The 11295-nt window shown below is 34.7% G+C and overlaps 1 long non-coding RNA gene across 1 annotated transcript; it reads right to left on the bottom strand.

Annotated features, from left to right (window-relative positions):
* Positions 1–3126: 3126 nt before the first annotated feature.
* Positions 3127–9284, bottom strand: LOC124947885. The gene is made up of 3 exons (XR_007100538.1): positions 9072–9284; positions 5021–5315; positions 3127–3260 (listed from the first exon to the last, which is right to left on the bottom strand). It is a non-coding gene; the product is annotated as an uncharacterized LOC124947885 (long non-coding RNA).
* Positions 9285–11295: the final 2011 nt, after the last annotated feature.

The following is an 11295-nucleotide window of genomic DNA, read 5'->3' as shown; positions in this document are numbered from 1 at the left end:
TAGGTAGGTAGGTAAATAACATTATCGTTAATACATGGAAATTCTCAATTTAGTTGAAAGTCACGTGACAACGCGGATTCTCTCAGAATCGGATGATCAAAATGCCTACTAGGCCACATTGGTATACGAAGGACCCTTCGTAAGCACTCCATGCAGTGTCGTACTAATTGCGGCGCGGATGGTGGTTACTGCTCCTCGGGGTTCATCCCCAATGGCGTAGAAACGAAATTCGTTGGATACCATTGGCTCTTGGTTATGCTAACGAGCAGACAGTGCCATTCTTGGCTACGCCATCGTCGTTAAAGGGTCACGCTCGAGTCGCTCGAGCAAAGCGTTCGTCGGACAAACATTAGCCCCGTTACAAGATGCTTGGCAATTATGGGTGATTAATGTTGGCGATTAAAGAAACGCGGTGAAAACAGTGCGCTCCTAGTTTCAGTAAAATACTTCTAAAATATTGTTTTCTCCTTACTTTATTGTACTTTCTTAAAGGAGAATATAGAAATAAAAGAAGATAAAGAAAGAAAAATCTAGAAATAATCGAGACGATTTCAAAAAAGAAGAAAATATTTCAAACGGATTAACATTTCTTTCCCTTACTCTTTTTTTTTTCTTTTTTTTTTTTTTTTTACTTTCGAATGAATAAATTTCTCTTTTCGATGAGAACATCCTTTATGTCTTTTGAAAAAAAAAAAAGAAAACAAATGAATTAGATATAAAGAGAGAGAGAGAGAGAGAGAGAGAAGAAATGAAATCTCATTTTTTTCTTCAAGCCATAACCAATAGTACCTCGGTCCAAGCCATCTATACGAATTTAAAGCACAATACTTTTTGAAAGAGTACTCTCTTTATCTCTCTCTCTCTCTCTTTCTCTCTCTATATCTCTCTGCCGCCCCTTCCTATAACTTCAAATCTAAACCCGTTGAGGGTTCAATGATTTATATCTACCCGAAGATGTAAGAAAGAGGGAGAAAACTAGTGGGAAAAAAAAGATGAAAAAGAAAGAGAGAGAAAGAGAGAAAGATAGATAGAGTGAGAGAGAGAGAGAGAGAGAGAGAGAGAGAGAGAGAACAGGCACCCCAAACTCGCGTGTCCGCATATCGTTTATCCCGTATTTATTTCCCAAAATTTGAAAATTATACCACATTTAAGGGGAAACCTTACGAGATATGCAGGAGACTCGTTCAAAAGCTGTTTGTGGTCTATAGATCATGCGATGCTCCATTAATATCGCTAGAAAAGGATCGCTAAAAATTTTACGAAATATTGAAACAGGAAATGCAATTTATCATAGAAATAATCACGTCTGTTCCCTTCAAAATTATTTTACCTTTAACTAATAATAATAATAATAATAAAAATAATAATAGTAACAATAATAATAATAATAATAATAATAATGACGACTATAAAAATTATTTACGATTAAGATCGAACGATATATTACAATATATAGCTATGAACATGTTTTCTGGTGAGATAAATAAAAAATGGTTATTGATGTTGGAACGCTTGAAAAAAAGAAGAAAAAAAAGAAAAAAAAAAGAAAGGGAAAAAAAACAGAAAAGAGAAAAAAAAAGAAAAAAAAAAAAAAAATAAAAAGGAAATAGTTTTAATCGATGCAACCTCTTTGCCGAACCGACCTTTGGTTAAACGCACACGTTTGCACACCTATATAAATTCTTAGAACTGGTCTTGCCAAGAAACACTGGAATGTATGTAAAAAAAAAAAGAAAAAAAAAAAAAAAAAAAAAAAAAGAAAAGAAACACATAACGGAGACTGTAGACGGATTAGTTTTTTTTCCTTTGTGTATGAGAACCGAAATTAAATATCGAGAAACGATCTTTAGAAGCATTAATATTTCCTGCAACGGATAATTGCAATGAAAATTCTTTAATTCATTCGTCTAAACAATCTTTATTCACGATGAACGATCGAACGTATATTTATGCTTTTAATATAATACGACGTCTGTTAGCACGATGCGATATAAACAGATGCTAATTAGGATATCTGTTTACTTAAGACTTATTTGTTATGTTCCCTTTTTTTTCTCTTTTTCTCCTTATCTACTTCTTTTTTACAACTATTAAGTTATATATTGCAACAACGTGAAATAATTGATACGCTGATAATGATCTATTTCTTATAATACTTATCGAAATAATTTATATATCGTGTTCAATGCATTTTTCAATGCATTTTTTACTTTCATCTTCGTTTCCTTTGTTCTCTCTCTCTCTCTCTCTCTCTCTCTCTCTCTCTCTCTCTCTCTTTCGTTTGAATTATTTGCACAAATTTCTTATGAGATTTTCCTTTAAAAGTAAAAAAAGAAAAATAAGAAACAGCGAATAATCATTTATTCGCGATGTTTACGCAACAAAAATAAAAGATAAAAAATGAAAAAAAGAAATAATAATGACTCACAATATCAGGAAACAATTAGCACGTCAAAATAAAATCTCTAAATTAAAAATAATTAATATCAATATCTTTACAATTATCGGAGAAAAAGGTGATTTATACAATCCATTAATGTATTACGATTCAATGTAATGTCGATTCGAATCGCTCGAAAAATTACGATCTTTTTGGCGAACTGTAAACGCGAGCACTCTTGTGTGTAAAAAATATTTTCAAAAAATATTTTCAAAAAAATATTTTCGTAACATTACATTTGTATAAATATGAAAATTTAACAATTGTAAAATATATTTACGTATAACGTTTTATCAAAATGTACAATTTATTATTAAACATTACGCTATAATGCAAATTTCATATATGTTCATAATCTCTTTTCGATTATTTTGGTAACCACAAAATAAATATGAATGTTTATATAACGAAATATTAAAAAAGAGAAAGAGAGAGAGAGAGAGAGAGAGAGAGAGAGAGAGAGAGAGGGACAGAGAAATGTATGTCATATAAAATAAAAAAATTTGTACTAATTGGATATGAAATAAAATCAAGACAAGACTGAAACAACAAATAACGTTAAGAATATCGAGATCATACGCTTTTACTGCTATTTTGTACTCTCCCTTGGCTACTTTTATTTAATTTTTTTCATGTTATTATCTTACCCGAAGAGAAATACAGCAGCTTAGCTATGAGGTATGTTAAATCGCCCTCCGTTGTCCACCGACGTCGGCTTTTAGATGCAATCTTCTCGGCCCTCGCTCGATGACCGCTTAAATAATAGATTTTACGACGTCGTGACCAAAGTAGCCGCATAATGTAACTCCCTGGGGTATTACTGCAAAACGTATGCAAATACGTATTATTAAAATTAAAATTTCGCCTAATACATCGTATATTTTAAAGATCTTTTAAAAATGACTACAATTATTATATAGAAATTTGTGAATGTAAATGTAATAAAGTCAAATTCTTCATAATATCGTTGAGGAAATAATATAGAACGGGTTATAATAATGGCGAAAGCGCAACACCGGACAGCTTATTAATTTTTCGGAGAGGAGAAGCATCTCCCTTTAGAACCAATACCTACTTTAGAGATAGAAGGAACGGCCCTTGGCAGATGGTACCCGAGGGGATATCCTTGTCCCGGATATCAAGGGTTACCCACCGGCACGGGGACACCAAACGCGCCCAAGTAAAGGATAACTGATTCTAATCACACGCCCTCAACGGTGTAACCTAGCGCGGTTATATGATGAATGAGCCAAGTGCGCCGTGACTACCGAATACACAAGGCAATTTTGCTTGCGATGATTAAAATTTTCAAGATCGATCTATCGAGCAAGAGCATCTCGAATCGTCCCTCTCGAACGTTTCCCAATTTCTAAAGGCATTCCTATTTCTCATTATAGTAAATACCTTCTAGATTATGTTACAACGATTAATTCGACAATCGATAAATATCTATCGTACGTATTTTCCTATCTCATACTTTTGAATTTTATTATTTGCCAATGATTTTCTTAACTGAATGCCTTCGAATGCCTAGAAACTTCTCTAATACAAATCTCATTTATCTCACGTTTACTGATAGGATAGAAAATCTTTCTATCTTTTTCCCTATATATAGTACGTTATCTACTACCGAAATCATTATATCGAAACTTCTCCGGGATTTTCATTGAAAGCAGTTTAAAAAAGCGAACGAGTCTGGTACACTTCGCGAATCGTGTTTATAGAAGCCCGACATGCCAACACTCTCTCGCGCCAACCAATTCAATTTAGATCGCAATCTCGATTTCGCGCACGCCAATAAAAATATACAGTTCGAGCGCCGTATGAATTACGAGCCGGCGTATTAAAACCGTGTGCAATTTTCTATCTGATTTCGGGAAACTGCATTTTAGAGTCGTACTCGTTTCCACTCTCATATAATAAATTTTTCTGTTAACAATCGCCCGAAGGTTATAAGCCCGAAAATGCGCTCGCGTGCGAAAAATTAGTTATGCTCTGGTGGTATAACAACACCGCAAAATGTTTAAATTAATCGTCACGCGATTCGAATCGTATACGTTTGAATTAGTAGAATTGAAAGAAATTGGCACGTTGTTTTTCGCATTCTTTTTTTTCTGTTTCTCCTTTTTTTTTTTTTTTTTTTTTTTTTTTTTTCTTTTTAATTCTTTTTTTGTTACTTTTTTCCGTTGTCCCTTCGTCTCGCTCCGCTCGTGATGATCACTTCACAAAAGAACAAAAAAAAAGAAAAAAGAAATATTAAATAGATAATTATCAAAGAAAGTTCTCGATTTATAGGAGAATAACGAAGGAAAGACTATGTCAGCGCACGAATGTTCACGCTCCCGGGTCAAGCGTTCGACGAGAATATCGCGAAGTAGAAGGGCGGGCAAGTGACTCCTTTTTTCAACGCCGGAGACATCTTTGACCTAGATAAGATCAACTGGATTCCCCATTCCCCTCCTCTCTTCCTCCCCTCCTCACTCTTAAGACTACTATCGAGGGTTTCCAAGTGGAAGGGGAGATGATTCAGAGATATCGCTCGACATAAAACCCTTAAGGTTCAAATTTGCATGTTACAACCTGTACCCCATCTTCCCGTTCCTCCCGGGCGTCGACTTTTCGGCCGCTCGTATGTCCCTGCTAGCGCTCCTGCCAAACCCCAAAGCTCAGCTTTATCCCTGGTATTTTGAATGTAAGATTCCCGTCTTCCTCCATCTTCCTCCATTCCATTCGTATTCTCAGTCGTCCCTACGTATCTCTTTCTCCAACACGAAAGAGTCCGCCCTTCGGTCATTTCGAGGATTTCGCATTTAAGCCATCTTGTTTATAGGTAGGATTTTCTCACCGTTGATATCGAGAAATTCCCTCGATCGTTCTTTAAAAATGAGAAGTACAGAAGAATAAATAATCCATCGATACTCTATCAATTTTATTTATAAATCACTGCACTAACCATTCTTTCCATAATATTAACATTTTATATATGATGTTCTGACAAAAAGGAATGCTCATTTAAAAGAATAAAATATACGCCATTGGAATAAATCATTTGAAGAGTTCATTTTTTCGTTGCTAATAAGGGAAAGAAGAGTGAAAAGAAAAATGGAAAGGGACGTTCCGGATAGAAGATAAACTAAACTCGAATATATATATATATACAAATATATGTGTAAATATATATATATATATATATGTATATACGCATATCTATATCAAAAAAGGGGTGAGAGAGTATGGCATTGCTCGATCATCGCGTTAAGTGAGTACCGTACTAATTGAGATCTCTACGTCGCGCCGGTACTGTTATATACCCAACGTGCCAAACAATAACTATTTACTTAAGGCCACCCCTTCTGTTTGCGCAGGCTGCGCGAAAGCACGAGTTGGTCGGAGAGAACGAAGCAACGCTTTGGGGAAATTCGCTGTTGCTTTCGATTCGTACTGATACCGTTACCGATGATACTATTGCTGCTACTATTGCTGTTGTTGCTACTATTGCCGACGTTACCGGTCTTGGCTTTCGTTGAGTTTCGGTGTCGCTTTCCGCCTTTCCTATGAAGAAACTCGAATCTACCGTTCAACATCGAAGGAGGACTTTAAATTAAAGGACGTCGCGTCGTTGGCTCTACTCAAACAAACTCCAGAGAACGTTGTTTACTTATACTTCGACAAATTGAACCCCCACAACTGTACGTTTACTACGTCGAGCGTCTTTCATTACTCTATGCCCTTGCTTTTTCTTTTTTCCTCACGTAGTTCTCGTAATAGTTTATCGAAAACCGAACGGAACATACTTTTTCTTTCTTCTTTGGTACGTCTCTTTCTAAAAACAATTTGATTTTTTCAACAGAAATTTTCTATTCTATTTGAAGAAATGAATTATCACTGTTCACGTTTATACACGTAATTTCGAAGAGCTAATGGTTTTCTATTTTTTAGAAAACAATTTAATCCTCTATGGGCCGAATTTTTGTTTTAAATTAATTTTAATTTTAGTGTTTATGCGCCATCTCATAAAAAAAAAAAGCTATAATTATTTGATAAAATCTCGATAAATTAAAATGTGACCTGAAAGTTACACGGGTCCATAGAGGGTTAAAAAAAAGAAAAAAATAATAAATTCATATAAACATATTACGTATATATTTGTTTTTGAGTTATATATGAGTCCCTTTGTTAATACATTGTATCTGTTTATCTTTGAAAGAGTTGTTCGAAATGTTCCTTTCATCTGAAGATGTTTTATCATTGACTTTCTTGATCTTTCCATTTCTTCAAGTATGTTTTCAAACATTTGTTCAGACTTTCTAAAAGGCGCTTCTTCAATTATCTCACGAAATATTTCGATATTGTCGATGAACGTTTTATACGCAATGTATTTAAATAGTCTCACGAGTAATGATCGATCGGATTTACGTCAGATATTGAATTATATTCTATCTCTCGATAGAATTATACCAACGCGAAATTCGCTATACCTTTGAAACTAAGGTTAAATAGAACATATGTTTATATGAATTATTTTTTTTTTTTTTTTTTTTTTTTTTTTCTTTTTATTATTGTTTTCATATACGGAATCCATCGTTAAAGCGATTTCTTCGAAGCTACGTAACATATATACATATATTTACGTAACATATGCATTATGATAATAACTACTGTTCATTTACGTTATGTAAACGTTTATACAGGGTGAGACATTTAATACAGAACACCTGAATAACGTCGTTATTTTTGATTTTATGAAAAAAATCTTCAGAACAAAATTAACATTATTGCGCTTTTAAAGAAATTATGATCGCGTATTTATATATAGAATTTATATAAAACATTCATCTTTTTCCTCTAACATTTTTTTTTTTTTTTTAATTTTAATCAATAAAAAATATGATTTCTTCTAATTATACAAATCACAAGACATTGTTTTCAAAATATTTCCTGAACTAATCATTTTTCGACATTGTATTCTGATACTTTTTTATTCCGAATACAAGAGGAATTAATTCATATTAAAAAAAAAAAGAAAAAAAAAAAAACAGAGATTCATCGAAAAAAAAGAAATGATTTTGAAATCTCGTAACATAAAAATCTTGAGAAAAAATCCTTTTCGCAATCAGATGTGCCCATTAAAATGTGCCAATACTTTTGTTCAGAGTATTTTTTCTATAAAAACAAAAATAACGAAATTATTTAAATGACCTGTTTTATATATTTCATCTTATATAGACAGATGAACTAGACAAACTAGATATATTGTGTATATGTATATATATATATATTTTTTTTTTCTCGTCGAAATTAAATAAAGCTTTTAAAATAATTATTTCTCGTTTTATTCTTCTCGCACAATCGTCAATCATATCGTTTTTATTGCACGCGTGATGCAACTTTCAATGTAAATTCGTTGGAAAAACATCTCGAGGATAGAAACTGTTCTCTCTCTCTCTCTCTCTCTCTCTCTCTCTCTCTCTCTATCTATCTATCTCTACCTCTATTCTGTAGGTCGCCGTTACTGTGTCGATAGGATCTACGGTAACCCGTCCTAATGCAACAAAAAAAAAAAGAGAAAAAAGAAAAGAAAAGAAAATAAAAAGAAATTGTAAAATATTCTTAACTACTTAGTCTCAAGAAGTTAATAATATTTGTATAACTAACACTTTAAACGACCTACTTCGTACCAACGTTTTCCAAACCTCTTAAGATTCCTACATATTCTTTTTGCCATTTCTTTAGGACATCATACTACTATTTACCATTGCTAATTTTGTCTTTAATAGATATAACATTCATAATCTTGATATAGCTAATCATTAATAATCGATAATGAATAATACATATTAATATTTAATCAAATAATTAACGATCTTATAAAGATCATCGTAAAATCTAATATTTTCCTATGTTCGTCTAGATTTAGTTACGTAATAAAATGGCATGTGCATACATTCTCGATAAAAAACGGAAGAGACAATGACAATAGGGAAAAAAAAAAAAAAAAAAAAAAAAAAATGGTGCAACCGATGAAATAACGAAAGGCTACTTGTTCATAATTATGATATTACGAGTTTTCTATGTCCTGTACACGGACGTAGTTAATTTTAAAAGCACACCATAATCCTAAACGGAAGAGAGGGAGGGAAGGAAGGAAGGAAAGAAAAAAAAAGAAAGAAAGAAAGAAAGAAAGAAATGACATGTCCATGGAGAACAAAAGAGGTCCCTCTGGTGCAGGCACCAAGCGGTTAACCATAACTCTCTATGTATTTTTTTCTTTTATTTTTTTACTTTTTTATTTTTTTTTTTTTTTTTTTTTTTTTTTTTTTTTTTTTTTTTTCAGTCATATCGTCGGTCATCGCGGCTTTCATTGGGAATACAATGGACATAGCGCGACATAAGTTTGATTGGGTGGGGGCAAGACACATCCGCGATCAAAATGATTTTTGAAAACAATCGACAATACAAAGGCAGGTGATACCTATGTACTATATATGCATGCATATATAATACGTAATAAAATCACAGAGTTTATTATATTGAACGGATATAGGTGAGATATAACAGATGGTTATGGGAATCACGATGCACGATTTACATGAGGCTCGCTTTTGAATCGTCAACTTTCCTAACTACTTACCTACGAGTCCACCTGCCCGAAGCTTCGTGTAACGAAGTTTCACGCATGAGAAGCTATCCGTACCCCAACCACTATAATAATTACGTGTCCAAAGCAAAGAGCTCCCTAATGACAGTTCCTACTACTAAATTCAAAGCTCTTTCCACGATCGATTACGACCTCGCACGCGATTTTGATGAGAACTGTAACGACGATTATTAAGAATTTTAATTACAAATACGGCTTCTCTACATACGATTATGAAAAGTCGTCCGGAAGGCACGGAAGCGACTTGGCAGGTGTTTACAGCCGACCGGGCAATCCGGCAAATCTCGAATGGCATCCATAGGGACTACAAATTCCCAACGTGACAATCGTCGCGTCCGTCAACGAGTAGGGAATAAAAAGAGCGACGAGGGTTAGGATCGCGACTGGGAAAAGGGGACGGGGGTAGGTGGCGCGAGAGGGTGGACGCCGAATCGACACAGGGTGTTTTAAAACGAGTGCTATCGATAATCGAAATCGCTCGGGGGTTGTGGTTGCCCGGGGCTCTGGGGTAAAGCTCTCTCTCTCTCCTCCCTTCTACTCTTTCTCCCTCACTCTCATCGTCCAACGCATTCTTCTATCTCTTTCTTTCTCTCTGTCTCTCTTATCCTCGTCTCTTGCGTCCTTTCCCTTCGTCACTCTCTCACTTTCCGTCGGACACATCGAGAGAATCGTTCTCTCTCTCTCTCTCTCTCCCTCCCTCTCTCTCTCTCTCTCTCTCTCTCTCTCTCTCTTTCCACTTCCTTTGGCATCCATGCTACTCTCGGTCTCTGATTCCAGTCTCGAGGGTGACCAGCCGCGAACATCCCGTTACCTAAACCTCCACCATCGTGATACTTGTCTACCCTATCCTATCTGAATCTGAAACCTGCTAGCAATGGTTCCTGGAATCGAGAAAAGGGATTAACCAGTGTGACGACGATTCGACGACGACCTATCGATTAGATTGAAACGATGTGTTATTAGAAAAACTTACGTGATCATTTGCAATACCAGTATGAATTTTATCTAATATCTAATTCTTTTCCGCCTCCTCCTCTCCCTTTTAAATATAAATACTCAATATGATTGCTCTCATTAAAAGACCACGACAAATATATACTCCCTCGATATTTAGAATTCGTACCCTTTTTACATTGCCGGAACATTTCCGAAGGGATCTTTTCTTTCTCATGATACTTCCGCGAAGAAACCGCAATAAATAAATTAAAACTTAGTTACCTCATGCGTACATTTCCTCTTCCGTTTTCTTTACATGGAACTTAACGAACGGACGAACGAACGAAGAAAAAGCAAATGGCGACCACATAAATAACGTAACCGAAGCTTCATCTTACAATTATCGCGAACGCAACGAAGCGCCGAGGTGGTAAGTTATTTAATAATTCCGGCCTGTTATCCTCGCTCCTGCAGATTTAATAAAGTTAACTTCGAGCAAGAGTATTGGTACACTCCAGTAACTCTTTTGAGAATGCAATGCGTCGTGAGTTGTTGCCACTCTAAAGACACAAACGCCTCTACCTCTCGTATCTTTTCCCATGGAGAAGCTTCTCTCTTTGAAGGAAATTCGATACGAGATGGGATCGACGAAATCCTCGTAATATAACGTGATGTCATCAAAAAAAAAAAAAAAGAAGAGAAGAAGAAAAAAAAATCAAAACTATAAGAAATAAGAAATGAATATTAAAAATCGATGAATATTAAAAAGTATTTACGTCTGATCATCAAAAAGTATCATAACAAATTTTTTTTTCCACTGATCACCATCTATCAAAAACAAGTGATTTCATAAAAAAAAAAATAAATAAGTATGAAAAAAAGGAGGATACATTGAATGCCTAATAATAATACTGATCTTTTTTTTACCTTCGACGAATGATGAATGATCGTTCTTCGATCGTCAACTTTCATCATATCCTTTATTCCTATAGGGCCAGGATCGCCATGAGGAAGAAATTTATTGATTCCATCGAATCACCCGATAAAGCGTACTCATGTGGTTATAAATCTAGTTTCTCTTTTGGTATCCACGTTGATATCCGTATCAGAAATGAACGAATAACGACGTTCGAATGAACACACGCGCAATATCCGTCGATGATGACAACAACTACGATCGTGATCACGATCACGATCACGATCACGACCACGACCACGTAGACGATGAGGAGAAAACCCTGGTTTCCTCGAAAACTGTATT

This window comes from Vespa velutina, chromosome 3, assembly GCF_912470025.1.
Source record: "Vespa velutina chromosome 3, iVesVel2.1, whole genome shotgun sequence".
Classification (NCBI taxonomy): domain Eukaryota; kingdom Metazoa; phylum Arthropoda; class Insecta; order Hymenoptera; family Vespidae; genus Vespa; species Vespa velutina.
This window is presented reverse-complemented; position numbering and strand designations above follow the sequence as displayed.